The sequence below is a fragment of the Gekko japonicus genome, unplaced genomic scaffold, assembly GCF_001447785.1.
Source record: "Gekko japonicus isolate JY-2015 unplaced genomic scaffold, Gekko_japonicus_V1.1 scaffold397, whole genome shotgun sequence".
Lineage (NCBI taxonomy): Eukaryota > Metazoa > Chordata > Lepidosauria > Squamata > Gekkonidae > Gekko > Gekko japonicus.
This window is the reverse complement of record NW_015170286.1, coordinates 273751-291625: the sequence shown is the minus strand read 5'-3', so window position 1 is coordinate 291625 and position 17875 is coordinate 273751. Positions and strand designations below refer to the sequence as shown.

Below are 17875 nucleotides of genomic sequence, written 5' to 3'. Positions count from 1 at the left end.
GACATATATATATGTGAAATCTGTGTAACTCCATATGATATTGGCTTTCTAAACGAAATAAATAAATTATAAACGGGAAAAGGAGAAAAAAAGAAAAAATTGAAACTAAGTTAGTATTGATGAAAAAGCATTCCAAAGCTGGGGTACTACAACCAAAAGGCCCCTACCAACTGCTTTATTTCCAGGAAAGGAAGGAGCCAGAGCAGGACTTCAGTTTAATTAATTACTTATTGTATGACATTGTGTGTGGAATAGCCAGGAGATCCTGAAAGTGATTGATTGGCTGCTGAGGATGTAGCTCTTTCTAGCACCACTAGATGGCGAGTGATACTTATTTTAGGCTGAGAGTGCTGTGACTTGCCTAAGGTCTACCCAGGTAGCTTCAAGTAAGGAAATTGGGGAATCAAACCCAGTTCTCCAGATTATAATCTGACGCTCTTAGCCATTACACCAAACAGGCTCTCAGAGGACTTCAACTATCTCAACAGAAGGGCAGGAATTATGGAAGAAGATGATCCCTTAGGTTCCCTGATCCAGATGATTTAGGCCCAGCTTTAAAGGCAGAAAAAGTAGTAAATATATACAAATTCATCTGGTGACACATTCATTCTATAAATTTTGATGACAGGACTTTTATCAGCTCCATCTAAGATTGCCAACAACCTGGAGAAAAAAGTGTCCTGCCCCTAGCAGTAGCTTAAGTAAAGGTAAAGGTCCCCCTTGCTCGAAAGCCAGTCGAATCCGACTCTAGGGTTGCGGTGCTCATCTCCGTTTCAAAGCCAAAGAGCCAGCGCTGTCCGAAGATGTTTCCGTGGTCATGTGGCCGGCATGACTAAACACCAAGGCGCACGGAAGTTACCTTCCCACCGAAGTGGTACCTATTTATCTACTTGCAATTTCTTGCTTTCGAACTGCTAGGTTGGCAGGAGCTGGAACTAGAGACGGGAGCAACTCGGGTCTTGAACTGCTGAACTACCAACCTTCCACAGCCTGCAGTTCAGCGTCTTAACCACTTGAGCCACCGCAGCTCCTAACAGTAGCTTACTGGGATATTATTTACCAGATGATATTATTTACCTCTGTGCCCTGAAAGCGTCAACTATCCACTTCCACACATTAAGCCTTTCTTAAAGGAGCAAGGTTGTGGATAACTCTAGCTGCATCTCCTTTCTAAGCTGATCTGGCCAGACTGATCTATGCTTTTGTCACCTCACAATTAGATCAGTGTCATGCATTCTATGCAGAGCTGTCCTTGAAGGCAATCCAGAAACTACAACTGGTTAAGAACTACTGGCCGGTTCCCAATTTGCCCTATTTGGGCAAAATAATTGAGAGGGCGGTGGTAATTCAGTTGTAGATTTTCATGCATGACACTTCCATATTAGATCCCTTCCAGTCTGGCTTCTGCCCAGGCCATGGGGCAAAGACAGCACTAGTCACCCTCACGGACAACCTCCAGAGACATCTAGATCGGGGCAGATCAGCAGTGCTGCTGTTGTTAGACCTGTCGGCAAGGTTCAACGCGGTTGACCATCAGTTACTGATCCACCACCTTGCCGACACAGGAGTTCAGGGGTCTGCCTTACAATGGCTTGCCTCCTTCCTTCAGGTTTGGGAACAAAGGGTGGCACTAGGGGAACAGATGTCCCGAAGGCACCCATTGATTTGCGGAGTGCCCCAAGGGGCAGTGCTTTCCCCAATGTTATTTAACAACTATATGTGCCCTCTTGCCCAGATTGCTCGGAGGTATGGGCTGGGATATCACCAGTATGTGGATGTCACCCAGCTCTATCTGAAATTGCAGTGTTTTAACTGTGACACATAAGCCACCTTGAGCCACAAGAAAATGTCTTAATAAATAAAGTAATCTGGAAGTTAAAACTGCACATTGCAAATTTATGCAATGAGATTCACACTGGATATTATTCTATAAATAACTAGTGCAATTCATTCTGATAACCCAAACGAGGCTTTGAAACTCTGCATGACCTGGATGAATAGTGATTATCAAGGTTAAATAGTGTCTGTGGTGGGAATGAGCATATATGTATTAAAGTTTCCCTTTAGTTTTAAAGTGCCAAGTGCAGGAAACAGAAACGGAAAAAGAGAAAAAACAGCTTCTGTTGTGAGGTCTGTGCATGATCAGGGTCATTTCCACACCAGATATTTGGACTGGATTGGGAGCTACTGGGGGACAAGATGTTTTTTCCTGCTTCCACACTGCATAGTCCACCTCCTTGATTTTCCATGTCTTTTCCAAAACCAGTTTAACTGTGATACTTTTGGAAAGATCACAGCAAAGCTGTAAGTAACTACAGTGAAGACAGGAAATTCTGGTTATTATTTCCCACTCCTATGCACATCAGCACCATTTTTCCTGCCTCAGTCCAGTACAGTGGCTATTTCCTCCCTCCCACACCATGCAGAGGCTTTCTCATTTTCTTTTTAATTGTCAAATGCTAGATGACTATGTCAATATAACCATGCAATGATCTCTCTACTGGCTCTTCAGCAGAATTTCTCTGTTTACAGGTCTTGAGCAGAATTTCTCTGGTGTACCCATATGTACAAAGAGTTGCCCATAGAAGTAAATGTACACATCTTGTCAAGAGACAATGGTAATTCACTTTGAGTACATGGATCTACATGTAACTGCAGCCTATGGACTGGATCCAGTACAGAGAGACTGTGGGTCTTACTCGTTTTTTCCCTTCCAGCAGCCATCTGCAGATGTAAGACCCTTCTGCTGAGGGACCACTGAATCCAAATCTTTACAATGGAATACAGTGAAGTATCACAGTTCCCTAACCCACTTACAGACTCTTGGAAACAATAACTTTTGTACCCTTTAGTATTGCAATTTTGTCTTAAAGCAGTGCATATAAATAGTGATGAGTTATCAGATTCTAAGGTACACAAAATTTGATTTCACCAGTGTGAAAGCAGCACTTCATACATCCCTGTTTTATTAAGCTCATTAGTAACTGCTACTGTAACCTACCTAGCCTTCTATTCAGAAAGATGCTCAGGTATCTTTTAAAAGATGCTATACCACAAGACAGCCAGCAGAGAGAGTAGTAGTATGCTGCCTTCTTAGTTTCCTGCTTTTGCACACCTCTGGTTTTGCCTGAATATTATTGTTAATATCTGTGGAAAATGTAGGTTATTCTGTATTGGCAATGTAAAGTAATATTGCTCATATAAAAATAGTTTATATAAATAGCCTATTTTTATATTAATATTTGTTTGGAGGCACAAGGTCTATTTAAGTGCATTGAAATAAATAAGAAACATGTCTAATTCTATGTTGGGGCACAGGCTCTGTAAATTTGCATCTGAGAGAAGAACTTGGGTTAAACACAAATGGAAGTACCCCCAAATTTGTTGTTTTTTAAAAAGACTTTCTTTTACATTGAGTTTTTGATGCAATTGAATTTTTAAAAATTCACTTATCCACAACTCAGCATACTTCTCTTTCAAAAGCCTCGATTCTTATTTGAAAAATACAGTTTCAATGAAATGAGACCATATTGCTAGTATATTATCTTCAGATTTTGTTTTTGATTTCTAACACTATAACAGGCTGGTGCAAAGACTATACACACAATACCTTATTTGCATACATGTAATAATATTCAGAGTTTCTTCACAATAACATTCTCTGAAGACTTAATTGAGTGCAAGCATCATTGAGTAATTCCTTGATTTTTTAAAAAAATCTAATAGTATTGTATTAATGGGAAATTGAAAGTTCTAAAATCTGCACTGATATTGAGCATGTTCAGCAGTACAGTATGGATTTGCCTTGTTTAGGCCATATCATGGCACAAAAAGATCACAGGGTGGCACATGTAAGGTCACTTTTGCTGCACTGCAGCAAGATTTTTTTTTTATGGCTTAGCTTCCCAGTGCTGTGGATTTCCTTGCACTAGGCCCTTAAGATCAGCAGAGGGCGCATGTGTACCCCCAAAATCCATGCCTTTGCAGCAAAGGACAAACAAATCTTCCCATGCAGTGCCATTCATCAAATCTTGAAAGATAGGCAGACAAATAATGACTACACTAAACTGGAAGGTGCCAGCATGAAATTACATTTACATGGGAAATTAGTAATAAGTAAAATCATTCATTTGGAACACGCGGGGGGGAGGGGGAGATGAGCCAGTTGTGCTTATTTTCGATACCAAAAACAACCCACAAATCTTTCTAGCCCTCAGGTATGTATGATGAATAAAGCAGATCAAAACATTAATAGGGCTAAAATTCCAAGCAAGTAAATAAGCATATTTAGCTGTAGTGTACAAATTTGAAAAGAGAGTACAGAACTGAGATGTCAATAAAGATGCTGATTTCACTGGCACAAGTTCTAGGCTCTGGTATTGCTTGAATTCTCTGGCAATGTGTGCATGAATCCAGAATCTGGACATGGCCTGTCAAAAATCAGGGGATTTTCTTATTCCTCATGGGCACCACTGAAACACTGACTGGACACAATTCAGTCTGGACACTGATTGGACAAACACTGACTTTGTCCACAGATCAACACAGTCCACTATGTGCTTCTAAAAACACCCCCAGATTATTTGTGTCTGAGGCACATGTGATTTTTTTGTGTGTGCGCGCGCTTAGGAAAACCAGCTAAACTGAAGGTTTGGAATTCATAATAAAGTACAACAGTCAGTGCAAATGACATGGTTGATGGAGGCTACTCAAAGCCTGCTTCATACAGTCAGAGAGCTTTTGGGCAGCCCTACCATGGAACAGAGCTCCCAGCTTCAGGTTGAGAAACACCTGGAGATTTGGGGGGGGGGGAAGCCAAGATAGGGCAGGGTTTGGGGTAGGACTTCAGTGGGTATAAAGCCATAGAGTCCACCTACCAAAGTGGCCATTTTCTTCAGGGGAACTGATCTCTGTCACCTGGAGTAAGTGGCATGCTTAACCCAGTGCCCTGTGGACAGCTGTCAGAATTTGTTACTGCAGTAGGACTTCTGGTTGATGGCGGCACGCTCATGGACTCACCTCCTGGACCTCCTGGGGGTATCTCTGTGCTCTGGTGGAAGGAGAGGGTGAGCAGGCTCGTTAACCCCCCCAGGGGCCCGGCGAAGGGGCCCTGGCCAAGGAGCTTTAAGGGGTAGCCTCTTCGATGGCGGAATGCCAGAGAATCGAGGCTCCCCTCTGCTCTAGTGGTTCTTCTAGCCGAGAGACCAAATGGTACAAGTGAAGCTAACCGGGTCAAGCGCAGGAGATCGGGCGTGAAAAATGATAAAAGAAGCGGGGTCGGAAGACCAACTATGAACGTGAGTCAACTGAGAAACTATTTTTAAAAGAAAAGACGCTCCCTACCCTATCCCATAGAACGGGAAAAGTGAGCGAGGGGGGGAACGCCTCCCATGCGCATAAACTGTGGAGCAAAGGGGGGGAGCAGAAGAAAAACTTGCGATTGCCCAGAAGTACTCACCCAATCAAGCTAAGCAGTCAAGTGCATATTCAGAGACTTCAAAAAAAATCCTGAAAGTAAATAAACGGGGGGAAAGATGGTGGGGAAGAGGGACAGAGACAAAGAAAAACTTTTGAAAACGAAACTAGAGTCCCCAAAGCCGGAAACGACCAGTGAGACGGCTAAGGCTGTAGCGGAGTGCATGCACCCTCTACTGGAACAGTTAAATAACTTTAAAGAACAGATGTCCGTGGTAACAGCAAATATTACAGCCCAACAAATGCAGTTGTCTGTAATAACAACAAGCATTACTGCTCAACAAACACAAATAACAGATTTGATTCAAGTAATGAAGCAGGATGCTGAGAAAATAAAGGAAATGGCTGAATCAACGCAGAAAGTGAAGAAGAAAGTGCAAAAATTGGAAAAGAAAACTATTTCTTTAGAAGACCAAATGCTTCAAGTTCAAATGGATAAGGCCAATATGGTCCTGTGCTTCCAGGGTGTGCCTGAGAACAAAGGAGAGAATCTTAAAGAACTTATGAGCGAGCTACTTGCCCCAGTAACAGAAATAAAAGTGAAACGACATGGATGTGGCCTACAGGTCATATTCAGGATATATAAAGAAAAACTAAAGAAAAACAATGTGCCTGGGGAAATTGTAGTAAGATTCTCGAAGAGGCACGTTAGGGATGCTATCCTGAAAGCAGTTGCGGCAACACCCCTGAAGCCAGGGGAGAATCCTGTTAGAATGCTAAAGGATATTCCATTTGAAGTAAGGCAACGTAGAAAGAAATACAAGAACTTGTGCTCTTCCTCCAAACAAATTCAATTGGATACAAATGGCTATTTCCAGAATGCGTAACATTCAACATTAAAGAAGGAAAAGATTGACTCTGTTCTTAAAGCTCAAGAATTTCTAAAGGAACAGGTCAGAGGACGAGAAAAAAGAAGAGGACAGCAGGTCCAGTGGCGAGCTGGAAACTGGTACATCTGGTGAGGACTCTTTGTCTGAGCAGGGGGCAGCGGCCCCGAAAAGTCCCTACAAGCTGCGAAAGAGAAAGGAAAAGAAGAAGTAAAGGCTGAAGGACTCTGATTTGTGCCTTTGAGAACTTTGGCTCTGGGGGATGATTGGGGATACTGTTATTGGGCAGTTGAATGTAAACTTGGAGGGTAGAAGGTTTCTTTTTTAAAGGGATTGACTCAGTTCATAAAAAGAATAATGCTGAGAAGACTTGATGTTTTAAAGCTGGTTGGAGGGTCTCCTCTCTTGGGTTTTTAGTCAGTAGTGGGTACTTTACTTTCTACCATATATGTAGTTCCCTTACCCCCTTTTCTGTTGTAGTTTTTATCAATAAAAAATCCCCTCTAGGGGCTCAAAAAAAAAAGAATTTGTTACTGCAAAGGAAATACAGAATGATGCAAGGCCACTATTAATCTAAGTTTCCTGTTCTTCACAATTGATCAGATTAGAACTAAGGTGTATATTTAAGTCATTAGGTTTACAGTGGGTGCATGAAAGGTCAAAAAACGATGGTGGAGACTTACATAGAAAGTAGTTCCATATATCATAGCTTGGTTAGGGATTACTTGCTATGACCAAGCTATTTTAAGCACCATTCCCATAAGGCTTGTAACATGTTCTTTGGATCTGAGAGAATGGCTTGGGTTCACTAGAGTTTTCTTGTGGGCAGAAAAATTTCTGCCCATGGAGCGTGACTTTCTTGTCCCCTCCCACTATACCGCAAAATGCCACCCAATGCTGTTCCTGGGGAGGGAGAACCCCAGGAACAGCATTACAGCTGCAGCAAGAGAGGGGAGCTGACCTATGAAAAACTCTGGAGGATCTAAGCCAGTGGCTTGATATAATTTAAAGAAGTGTGGAGAGAATGCACATATTTGTTTTGCTCCATTTTACTGCCCTTACAATGTAACATTCCACAAGGAATTTTTGTGTGTGCGTGTGTGCCTGCACATATCTGTGTGCAAACTCGTGTTGAAACAGCTGGGACATTCCCCCATGCAAGCTCTTCTTCAGGTGTTACTTCAGAAGTGGCGTACGAACAGATATTTCTCTGCTTCCACCGCTTTTAAAAATACGTTCAGAGTTACTATATAATTGCAATTCAGTATGTTTACTCAGATCAGTGGGACTTATCTCTGAATAAACATGGTTGGGAGTTGCATGTCAGCATCATAGTCCACTAAGAACGTCTACATATTACACACTAAGGAGGTGAAAACAAGAGGCCGGAGAGCAATGTGATGGTAGGAGCCTTGGCAAGGGGGCAAGTCTTCCCCACAGGCATTTCACTGAACTCCCCCCACTGCTGCAAAACTTAATAACCCATAGCTTCAATTCTGATCGGCTAGTTTTTCGTTAGAAAGAATATTTTTTAAATGCAATGACTTTCATTTATTTAAAATCCGTTCGGTGTGTTGTGAGTTAACCTAAAAAAAACAAAACATTTGTAGAAAGCTGTTTTTGTTAAACAACAATGGAAAGCTTAAAATGAGACTGTACTGCATGAAAATTACTTGAACCATATCCACTGACATGACAGATCATTTTCTATTACTTAAATTGTATTAACATTTTCAAAATATTTTAACAACAAACCCAAGCAACATTGCCCACTCTATGCTAGTCCATCCTAACAGACTAAATCCTGGTCAACACAGAGAGAATAAGGTGAGAGAATCTTGAGGTGATACAAAGGACCTATGCACTGTTTCAGACTGCAGGTGAGGTGAGTGTTTAAGAGTGCTGGGCTAGGAGGACCTGGGAGAACCCAGTTCAGATCCATGCTCTGCCACAGAAACTCACCAGGTAACCATGGGCTTCTCATAGTCTCTCAGCCTAACCTCCCCTACAATGTCATTGCTATGGGGACAGGCTGGAGGAGGGGGAAACCATGTAATGGGGAAAACTGTGACCCAGTCAATGAGAGGGAAACTGGGATCCAGTCAAGGAGAAAAGCAGAATATAAATGAAAAGTTATAAATAATAATGTTTCCCATCTAAGAATTTCCTGAAAATAAAGATTAGGACATCATTGTGAAAGCATAGCCCATCACATGCTGTGCTAGTTTTCCCCTTACAGAGAATTATTAAGGTAGGGAATCTTTGAGCATCATCCCTCACATTTCTGCCATAAGATTTTGAGGTCAACCTTACTGGTTCTAAAGGAACCTATTTCTTAATATGTGAAGCTACAGTTTCATTAAATTCTGTTTTAGAGAAGATCATCAGACTTGAAGGATTCAACACATTCAGTTTATTTTGAAGTTTAAATTGCCATAGGTAATCAAACAAATTAACTATAATAATTCAATTTATGCTATGGTATTAGCACAGAACAGGAGAGACCAGAATGCTACAGGAGTCAAAGGACCATGGGACTCAAAATGGGCAGCAGGCATTTGCCACAGAGATTTGTCTGTTCCAATGCTTTTAAGTGCATGTTTGCCTATAAGAAATTAAACTGAAAGGAAAATGTCTGCCAGGTACAGCTTACTTTCTCAGTGTACCATGAGATGAGAAAAGCCTCAACTAGCAAATTTTCCCGTCTATACAATTCTTCAGAGTATTTGGAGCCATTTCAGGGACGTGGAAACCATGATTATGTATCCCATGGAGCAAGAAGAAATCCAATTTCATGGCTATTTCATTGATGACTTTCTAACCAACCTGGGGATAACTTATCCCACTGAGCTATTTCCAGCTGAATTGTGCCAAAGTTAATCACTGGTCAACTAAATTGACAAACGAATAACTGACAGATAAGTTAAAGTTTATGAATTTAAGCAGTTGGTATTCACAAGTTATAGCTAAAAGTACAAGAAACTCAGAGGTCATTTCAGGGGGGAACGCGGGGGAACGCAGTTCCCCCAGGTGAGGTACCGGGGGGCGGGGCACATGACGAAGCCCCGCCCCCTGCTTCCAGCAGCCCCGCTTCTGGCCCTCATTAAGCCAGGAGGAGGCAGGAGAAGAGGGAGGGTAAGTTGCTTCCTCCCTGCCTCTCCCCACCCCTGCCTGCCTGGGGCCAGGGAGGGCCTTCGCAGGGCTTCCTTGCACTCCCGCCGGCCTTGCAGGTCCACCGCCGGGCCCCTCATGGGGCTCAGCAGTGGAGCTGCAAGGCCGGTGGTGGCAGCCGGGACCGTTGGGGGCAGGGTGTGTGGCCTTATGACACCTTTCCGGTGATGTCAGGGGGTGTGGCCTTATGACACACTTCCGGTGATGTCAGGGGGTGTGGCATATGCTAATGAGTTATGCTAATGAGTTCCCCTAGCTCTTTTTCTACAAAATGACCCCTGAAGAAACTAATTAACCACCCTAGCCAGTTGGTGCCTTACAGGGCATCATCTATGAGCTATTGTACATTTGAAACAAACTTTCATAAATAGATCACTTCTTAGGGTGTGTACATACAATAAAAGGGCATTTTAAGCTAAAAATCAGACTGACACCCTTTTGTAGCTTGATACAGGAAAGGACACAGGGCAAGATTCTTAGCAGAAAGGTTTTATTCTTCTGTCCTTCTTACAGTCCCTACTTGATCCTTCCTTTCCTTCCTCTGCTTTCTTCCCTTTCAGTCTACAGGGGTCTAGTCTGTCCAGCAATTACTTACTGTCTCCCTAATGGGACAAAGTTCTAAAATATCAACAACGAAATAAACTACAGCTATTAATACACAATACAATCCTCAATCCATTTGTTTCCAAAACTATCTTGATGGAAGATTCCTAAAGATTTCATCAACCCTTAAACTGTTCTACTTATTCCAAGTTTCCATTGTTTAGTTCACTACTGATGGCTGTTTTTAATTGTTCAGACTTGCTTTGTTTCATTGTAGGCCATATCCAAGAACATTTTGCTGAGAGGTGGCATAAAGATAGAAATATACATTTTAAAGACCCTGCAAATTCCTATCAATTTATCATGAAGGATAACACTCAACTGAGGTCTGTATTGTTTGTTGTGTGCTGCCCTTAGGAAAAGATTTTTTTTATAATAGAATATTCTGTGTGACTTTGAAAACATTTGCTCTTTTCATCTGGGCCTAGATAAAAATGTTACCTGTAAGATAGGGTTATTTGCAGGAGCTGTCCAGAAGACAGAGTGACAACACAATAGTTCACTGGGCTGAGGTTCTTTAAGGAGCTGTGGATTGGCCAGAAATTCCCTTGTGGGCCCATCATTTGGCTTCCCCAGCTCCTCCCATATTTCTGCCAGCCCCAGAAGGCCTAGAGCTATACCAGGCAGCCGTCAATGGCCAGGAGCTACACCAGGATACAGCGTCTCTGTCAGGACCCACAGTCAAACAACAGAGCACATGCTTCTTTGAAGGTTATACTTTATTGCTAGTACTATGGTAGCATAGACACAGTCACTGTTAGGAATAACTACTACAGAGAAAGGAAAGAGAGATATAGAGTATTCAAATGTCCCCCCGCCACCACCTATGGACCAATCGGCCTGACTCCCGCGGGCGGGAAGGAAAACCAGAGCTGTTAGAGATGAGGCTGGGAAACAAAACTACTCACACGCTTAATTGGTGGGAAGACACTACACAGGCAGGCTACAAGGTCTGGCACACCGGCCATGAAAGTGAACCCGAGCCCACAAACAATATGGCAGCATAGCTGACAGTCTCCCTCTCAACCACCCAAGGGTAGCTTGGTAAGTGCAAGGTAGGATGGGTTTCCCCCAGGCAATTCATGAGTCTGAAATGACCTGTGACTGAAGAAAGCTTTTGGTGGAATACATTTTGTTCCTTTCTAGATTAAAAATCACCATATTATCAGCTGTGGAAAAGACATGCAAATCAACACATATGCCCAGATATCTGAAATGGTCTCCTGGAGATGAGGTCTCCCTTCTCCCAACCCAAGTGCCATCACTAAGGTCATGTGGGGAGCAGCCAGGCATCCATTCATCATACCCAGATTCAGCACAATTCAGAATTATTTCCACAAGAATGTCTTATATTACACTTCAGTCATTATTTGTGTTCTGATACCCATGAGCTCCTTTGGAAGCCAATTTACCACAAAAGAGCAGAGTGGAAATGAAAATAAATGAGCATCCACCAATGGTTCGGTCACAGACTGAAATCTCATAGTTCATCCAGACAAATTCCCATTAGTGCAGACCAACTGCTAACTGTTTTATATTTACGTTATGCACAGTCTACCTTTCTCACCGAGGCTCAAGGCAAATTACACAATGTACATCAATACAGGCAACTGAATGGGACATCCAATAAGCAATGTAATAGGATTAGGACTGTAGAAATCTGTTTTTCCAAAGGGATCAATCTAGGCAGCAATATCAATAACTATACAAATATTTGAAGCTTCCTTACTCCATCTCAGATCATTAGTCTGTACTGCCTACCCTTCAACCAGACTTCCAATCTGTGAAAACTGCCAAACAGCACCAGCCATCTCATTAAATGTCAGCATAATAAATAAGAAAACACATTTTTAGACTGAATAAATAATGTTTTGTTAAATGTCAGCATAATAAATAAGAAAACATACATTTTTAGACTGAATAATGTTTTGCACATATTACTAAGATACAAATTAATTTAAAAGTGTTACTAAATTCATAGTAACTTTTTGTCACTGTGTTTTCTCATATGAATAATACACATAGGGATGGACAACAACATTTGACATTAAAAGGGGGTCCCATACTTGAAAAGTTTGAGAACCACTTCATCGGTTGATACAGAAATTGTGACCAGACTGTAAAATAATATGGACTTGATCATTTGGATTCCTATATTATACGTAGCACTAAATTAATATTTATATAAATACTTAGCAGTGAATGAATTAAGGGTCAAGCTATGCGTGACTGAAGGATCTAATTCATATGTAAAACAGAGAGGTGGATGGGGGCTCTATTTTTAACCAAGATCAAGGTGTGCAAATGAGGGGAAGTTAAAGTCTAACTCCTTCCCCATGGCATCTCACAGTGTGCCACTCTGTTTTCTCCATGCCCAGCTCTGATAATAGAAGTCAACTGGGTTGGAAGAAAAGTGCCAATGGCCCAGTACATTCTCTGTGTTTTATACATGTTGTCTCATGACCTGTAGATTTCAATTCAATACATGAACTTGAATTAACTTGAAATAGGCTTGCTTGGAAATCAGACCTACTTAATTCAGTGAGATGTAGTGCAAAGTAAGTATGGGAAGTATATATTGATCGGCACACTTTCATAACATGAACACCACAGATATGAATGCTGATTTAGGATTCCACTTCTGATTTCTAAGTTATGACCCAATGGAGTAAGGAGAAAGGAACCCCAGACACAAACTTATCAAACCATGAGGCCAGAGTGACCTTCCTCTGCTGTGACAGGTATCACTATACACAAAGACAGGATGAGCATTATGTCTTTGTAGCCTGTGGCTAAGATGGACATATGCTGTATAAATCCAGGTGGGTAGCCATGTTGGTCTGAAGCAGTGGAACAAAGTTTGAGTCCAGTGGCACCTTCAAGACCAACAAAGTTTTATTCAAGGTATGAGCTTTTGTGTGCGCACACGCTTCCTCATATACAATGAAATGGTATTCACCAGTCCATTCATATAAGGCATATGCTGTATGAGGCAGGGTACCACGTCTTTAAATGTTAGATTACAAAGAGAAGTTAGAAACAATAGTCTCAATCAGAGGTCATTTCAGGGGGGAACGCGGGGGATCGCAGTTCCCCCGGGTGAGGTACGGGGGGCGGGACACATGACAAAGCCCCGCCCCCTGCTTCCGGCCACCCCGCTTCCGGCCCGCATTCAGCCAGGAGGAGACAGGAGAAGAGGGAGGGTAAGTTGCTTCCTCCCTGCCTCTCCCCACCCCTGCCTGCCTGGGGCCAGGGAGGGCCTTCGCGGGGCTTCCTTGCACTCCTGCTGGCCTTGCAAGTCCACAGCCGGGCCCCTCAAGGGGCTCGGCAGTGGAGCTGCAAGGCCGGCAGCGGTGGCCGGGACCGTTGGGGACGGAGTGTGTGGCCTTATGACACACTTCCGGTGATGTCAGGGGGTGTGGTATATGCTAATTAGTTATGCTAATGAGTTCCCCTAGCTCTTTTTCTACGAAATGACCCCTGGTCTCAATGCTGAAGTGAGAGTAATAGCTGCCCTCATCTGGCAAAATCCCATCTACACATAATTTATTAAAGATTCTAAAAATGTTGCTTCCGGTCATCCTATCTGCTGCAAAATACTAACATTTAAATTGTACTAAGAATGCCATCTTGATTGTAAAAGGATACCTCTCACCTATGAAAGTCTCCTTCTGAGATCAATATTCAACCAATATTCTTGGAGGGTTTATTCATCAGCTACAGGCCCACCGCCTCGCCGGCATTGGGATTCAGGGGCTTGCCTTGCAATGGCATGTCTCCTTTCTCCAAGGACGGGGACGAAGGGTTGCTCTGGAGGAACAGCTTTCCCGACGACACTCACTTGATTGTGGAGTGCCTCAGAGGGCTGTGCTATTCCCGATGCGCCCCCTTGCCCAGATTGCCCGGAGATATGGGCTGGGGTGTCACCAGTACCCTGATGATACCCACCTCTATCTGCTGTTGGGCGGCCGGTCCAACTCCAAAGATCTTGACCGGGCGCTACAGGATGTGGTTGGTTGGCTTAGGCTGAGCCGGTTGAAACTGAACCCATCAAAGACGGAGGTCCTGTGCCTGGGTCGGAGCGGACCAAGGATAGGGATCCCACTCCCGACCTTTGGTGGGGCTTCGCTGGTGCCAACACCGGAGTTAGGAGCTTGGGAGTGCTCCTGGATGCCTCCTTGACAATGGAGGCCCAGGTAGCAGCCACTGCCAAGTTGGCCTTTTATCATCTTTGGCTGATTAGGCAGTTAGTTCCCTTCCTTGAACGCAATGACCTGGCAACAGTGATCCATGCGATGGTCACCTCGAGGTTGGACTACTGTAATGCTCTCTACATGGGGCTGCCCTTGTCGCAAATCCGGAAGCTACAGTTGGTGCAAAATGCTGCAGCCAGGCTGTTAATGGGCCTTCCAATGCAGGAGCACATTCAGCCTGTGCTGAAGGCATTGCACTGGCTACCAATAGCATACCGAGTTCACTTTAAGGTGCTAGTTCTTACCTTTAAAGCCCTTTATGAGCAGGGACCTACATACCTGAGGGACCGCCTTTCCCCACATGTTCCCCAGAGAGCTCTGTGATCAGGGTCCCAACATCGACTCACCCTTCCCAGGCCAAAGGATGCCAGGCTGGCTACAACCAGGGCCAGGGCTTTCTTGGTGGTGGCTCCGCTCTGGTGGAATGAGCTCCCGGAGGAGATCAGGGCCCTGCGGGACCTTATGCAGTTCTGCAGGGCCTGCAAGATGGAGCTCTTCCACCAGGCGTTCAATTAGGAGCCGCCCCTGGGGAGAATGACCTGCCCCTGGAAGTCTTAAAGCAGCCTGAGCCACCCACATAATGTCCGATTGAGATCGACCATTGGGATGGCATGGAAGTTGAGCGCCATCTTAGACGTAATGTTAAACTGATATCTGTTATTGGAAATCGGATTATAATTGTTAATATTTTTATTGTTATGGTTTTAAGATTGCTATTTTATGCATTGTAGTTTTTATGTTATTGTAAGCCGCCCTGAGCCAGCCATGGCTGGGAGGGCGGGGTATAAATATAATAAATAAATAAGAACATAAGAACATAAGAGATGCCAATGTTGGATCAGGCCAAAGGCCCATCCAGTCCAACACTCTGTGTCACACAGTGGCCAGAAATACCAGTGCCATCAGGAGGTCCACCAGTAGGGCCAGGACATTAGAAGCCCTCCCATTTATTGGACTAGCTACCTACCACCTGCCCTACCTTGTCTTTATAATCCATGAGAAAACCATTAACGAAATTCTCAAATAGTTGCATCTTCTGCTAAATCTCTTGTTGTTTAAACTGTAAGCCAGTTCCTTCAGTGATAAGGCTGAAATGTCAAATTCTGAATATAGCCCTAAACTCTGTGAAAGATTGTAGTAACACTCTATATTTAAGTACAGGTTATGATACACAAGTATGTGTTTCCTACAAGGAAAAGAATGCCATGACAGGAAGTGTAGGTATTTTGGGAATGACCACAACTGCAACAGCACAAAGAAAATGGCATTGATCTATAACCATTGATATATAACCATTGCTCAACTACTAGCCAGAAATGCATGTAAAGAATTTTTAGGCTCCAACATGTGTAATTGTCATATAATCCTTGGTGTAGGACAGGTAGATGTTCCCTTTGAGCTGTGGGGTCTTATGAGCAAAAATTCTACTTTGTGAGCTACTGGCATTAAAGTTGTGAGCAACTGATTTGGCTACTGCATAAATTAATTAGGTCTGGAGCCATCCTTCCTGAATGAAGACAAAAATCTGTGAGCTAGAGGCTAAAAAACTGTGAGCTAGCTCACACCAACTCAGTTTAGAGGGAACACTGGTTCTAATGAAATGGACACCAACTGGATGGTGCCAGTAGCAGCACTGCAAGATGTGTGTCGAGTCATGCTAATATTAATGTCCTGCCACTGGAAAAATCGGCCCTGGACCTTTTCTCTTGGTATATCCTGCTGACAGCCTAGTAGGAATACTTGTTAGAATGCTATTTTATGTCATTCCTATATTCCTGTAAAAGGGATCTCAAAAAGCAATGTCCCACCTCTGATGAAACCTGGGTCTGTGTTGGCATGATTATAAATATCTGGCCTGCTTGACCTGGTGGATGCTATTTTAACAGTTTTAAATCCATTTGGGAGTCAGGAAGGCCTGTCATCCTGCAAGTCAAGTCACCCTCTATAATCTGAATACCTCCTACCCACATTCTTTTCTCTGTTGTCCTCTTATTCAGTTAAAAATTACACTGTATAGGAGCAGACAACCTTTTATGTATTGTCATTTTCTTTTCCTGCTGGGATTCCCTAAAAACATTAAGAGATGCTATTAGAGATGTGTCCGTTGACACTAAGCACACTGGGCACATGGGAGTCTAGTCTGATCTCCCAGGTAGAAGGCCATTATGCTTAGTACACTGTCAAAGAGAGAGACTCTTTTTGTCTCTTCATCTAAAGTCTGCCTAACAGCTGCATGGAATTGTGTGAAGCCGTGTGACAAAGGGTGCATTATTTATTTCTTTAAAACACTTATTACCCGCCTTTCTACCTTGTGGAACTCAAGGCAACTTACAATGTCAAAAAATAGCAATTATAATAAACACATGAACGACCATACTTTAAAATCTCAATTAGGAATGCCAATGAATAAAAACTAAATTAGACAAATGCAGTCCTAAATAAAACCATCTTCAACTGCCTCCTGAAAATCGAAACTGAGGGGGCCAGATGCACCTTCTTGGGGAGGTGGTTCCATCATATTTAATAAAGTTTGAACACCATATAGGATACTTGCCTTTCCACCATCTGAATTTATGTTCTGCTTTCCAGAAAATTTTGCACATCTATTTAACAATATCACTGCTTGTCCTGAATTCGTCGAGATTTCTTCTCAATCAATCAAAGAAGCAATATACTTGCTCAAAACATTCCCTGTCCTACTAGATATATGTTGGCAACTATCCATGTGTGACTGCATTGAAAAATTTGGTTAAATTTGCCTTGTAAAAGTCATCTGAGAACATCCTGAAAGTAATATGTGCATGGATCATTCAGAATGATCTCTGAATCTATGTTACACCATGGCCTGGCCTATGAGAAGGGGAAGAGACATTTAGTAATCTAGTTGACAGAAATTCTAATCAGGGAGAAAATAATTTGATCTAGAAAGGGAACTGAATCTATGAGAGTCATTAAATGCATCTTCAGTTGGCATGTATGTGTCCAGGGGACCAGTATATGATCTCTAATTGTGAAGCACTGAGAGACTGGTGCACAGTCTTTGCATTGGGATCAGTCACATGCTTGGGAGAGAAATAAATATAAGTTACATCAGAGGTCATTTCGGGGGGGAACGCAGTTCCCCCTGGTGAGGTACGGGGGCGGGGCACATGACGAAGCCCCGCCCCCTGCTTCCGGCCGCCCCGCTTCGAGCCCTCATTCAGCCAGGAGGAGGCAGGAGAAGAGGGAGGGTAAGTTGCTTCCTCCCTGCCTCTCCCCACCCCTGCCTACCTGGGGCCAGGGAGGGCCTTCGCGGGGCTTCCTTGCACTCCCGCCGGCCTTGCAGGTCCACCGCCGGGCCCCTCATGGGGCTCGGCAGTGGAGCTGCAAGGCCGGTGGTGGTGGCTGGGACCGTTGGGGGTGGGGTGTGTGGCCTTATGACACATTTCCGGTGATGTCAGGAGGTGTGGCCGTATGACACACTTCCGGTGATGTCAGGGGGTGTGGCATATGCTAATGAGTTATGCTAATGAGTTCCCCTAGCTCTTTTTCTACGAAATGACCCCT

General features: G+C 43.4%; 1 protein-coding gene across 1 annotated transcript in view; it reads right to left on the bottom strand.

Moving 5' to 3' along the window:
• The window catches only part of SLC6A5 (solute carrier family 6 (neurotransmitter transporter), member 5), a 95958-nt gene that overhangs the window by 68381 nt on the left and 9702 nt on the right, over window positions 1-17875 (bottom strand). The window lies entirely within an intron of this gene.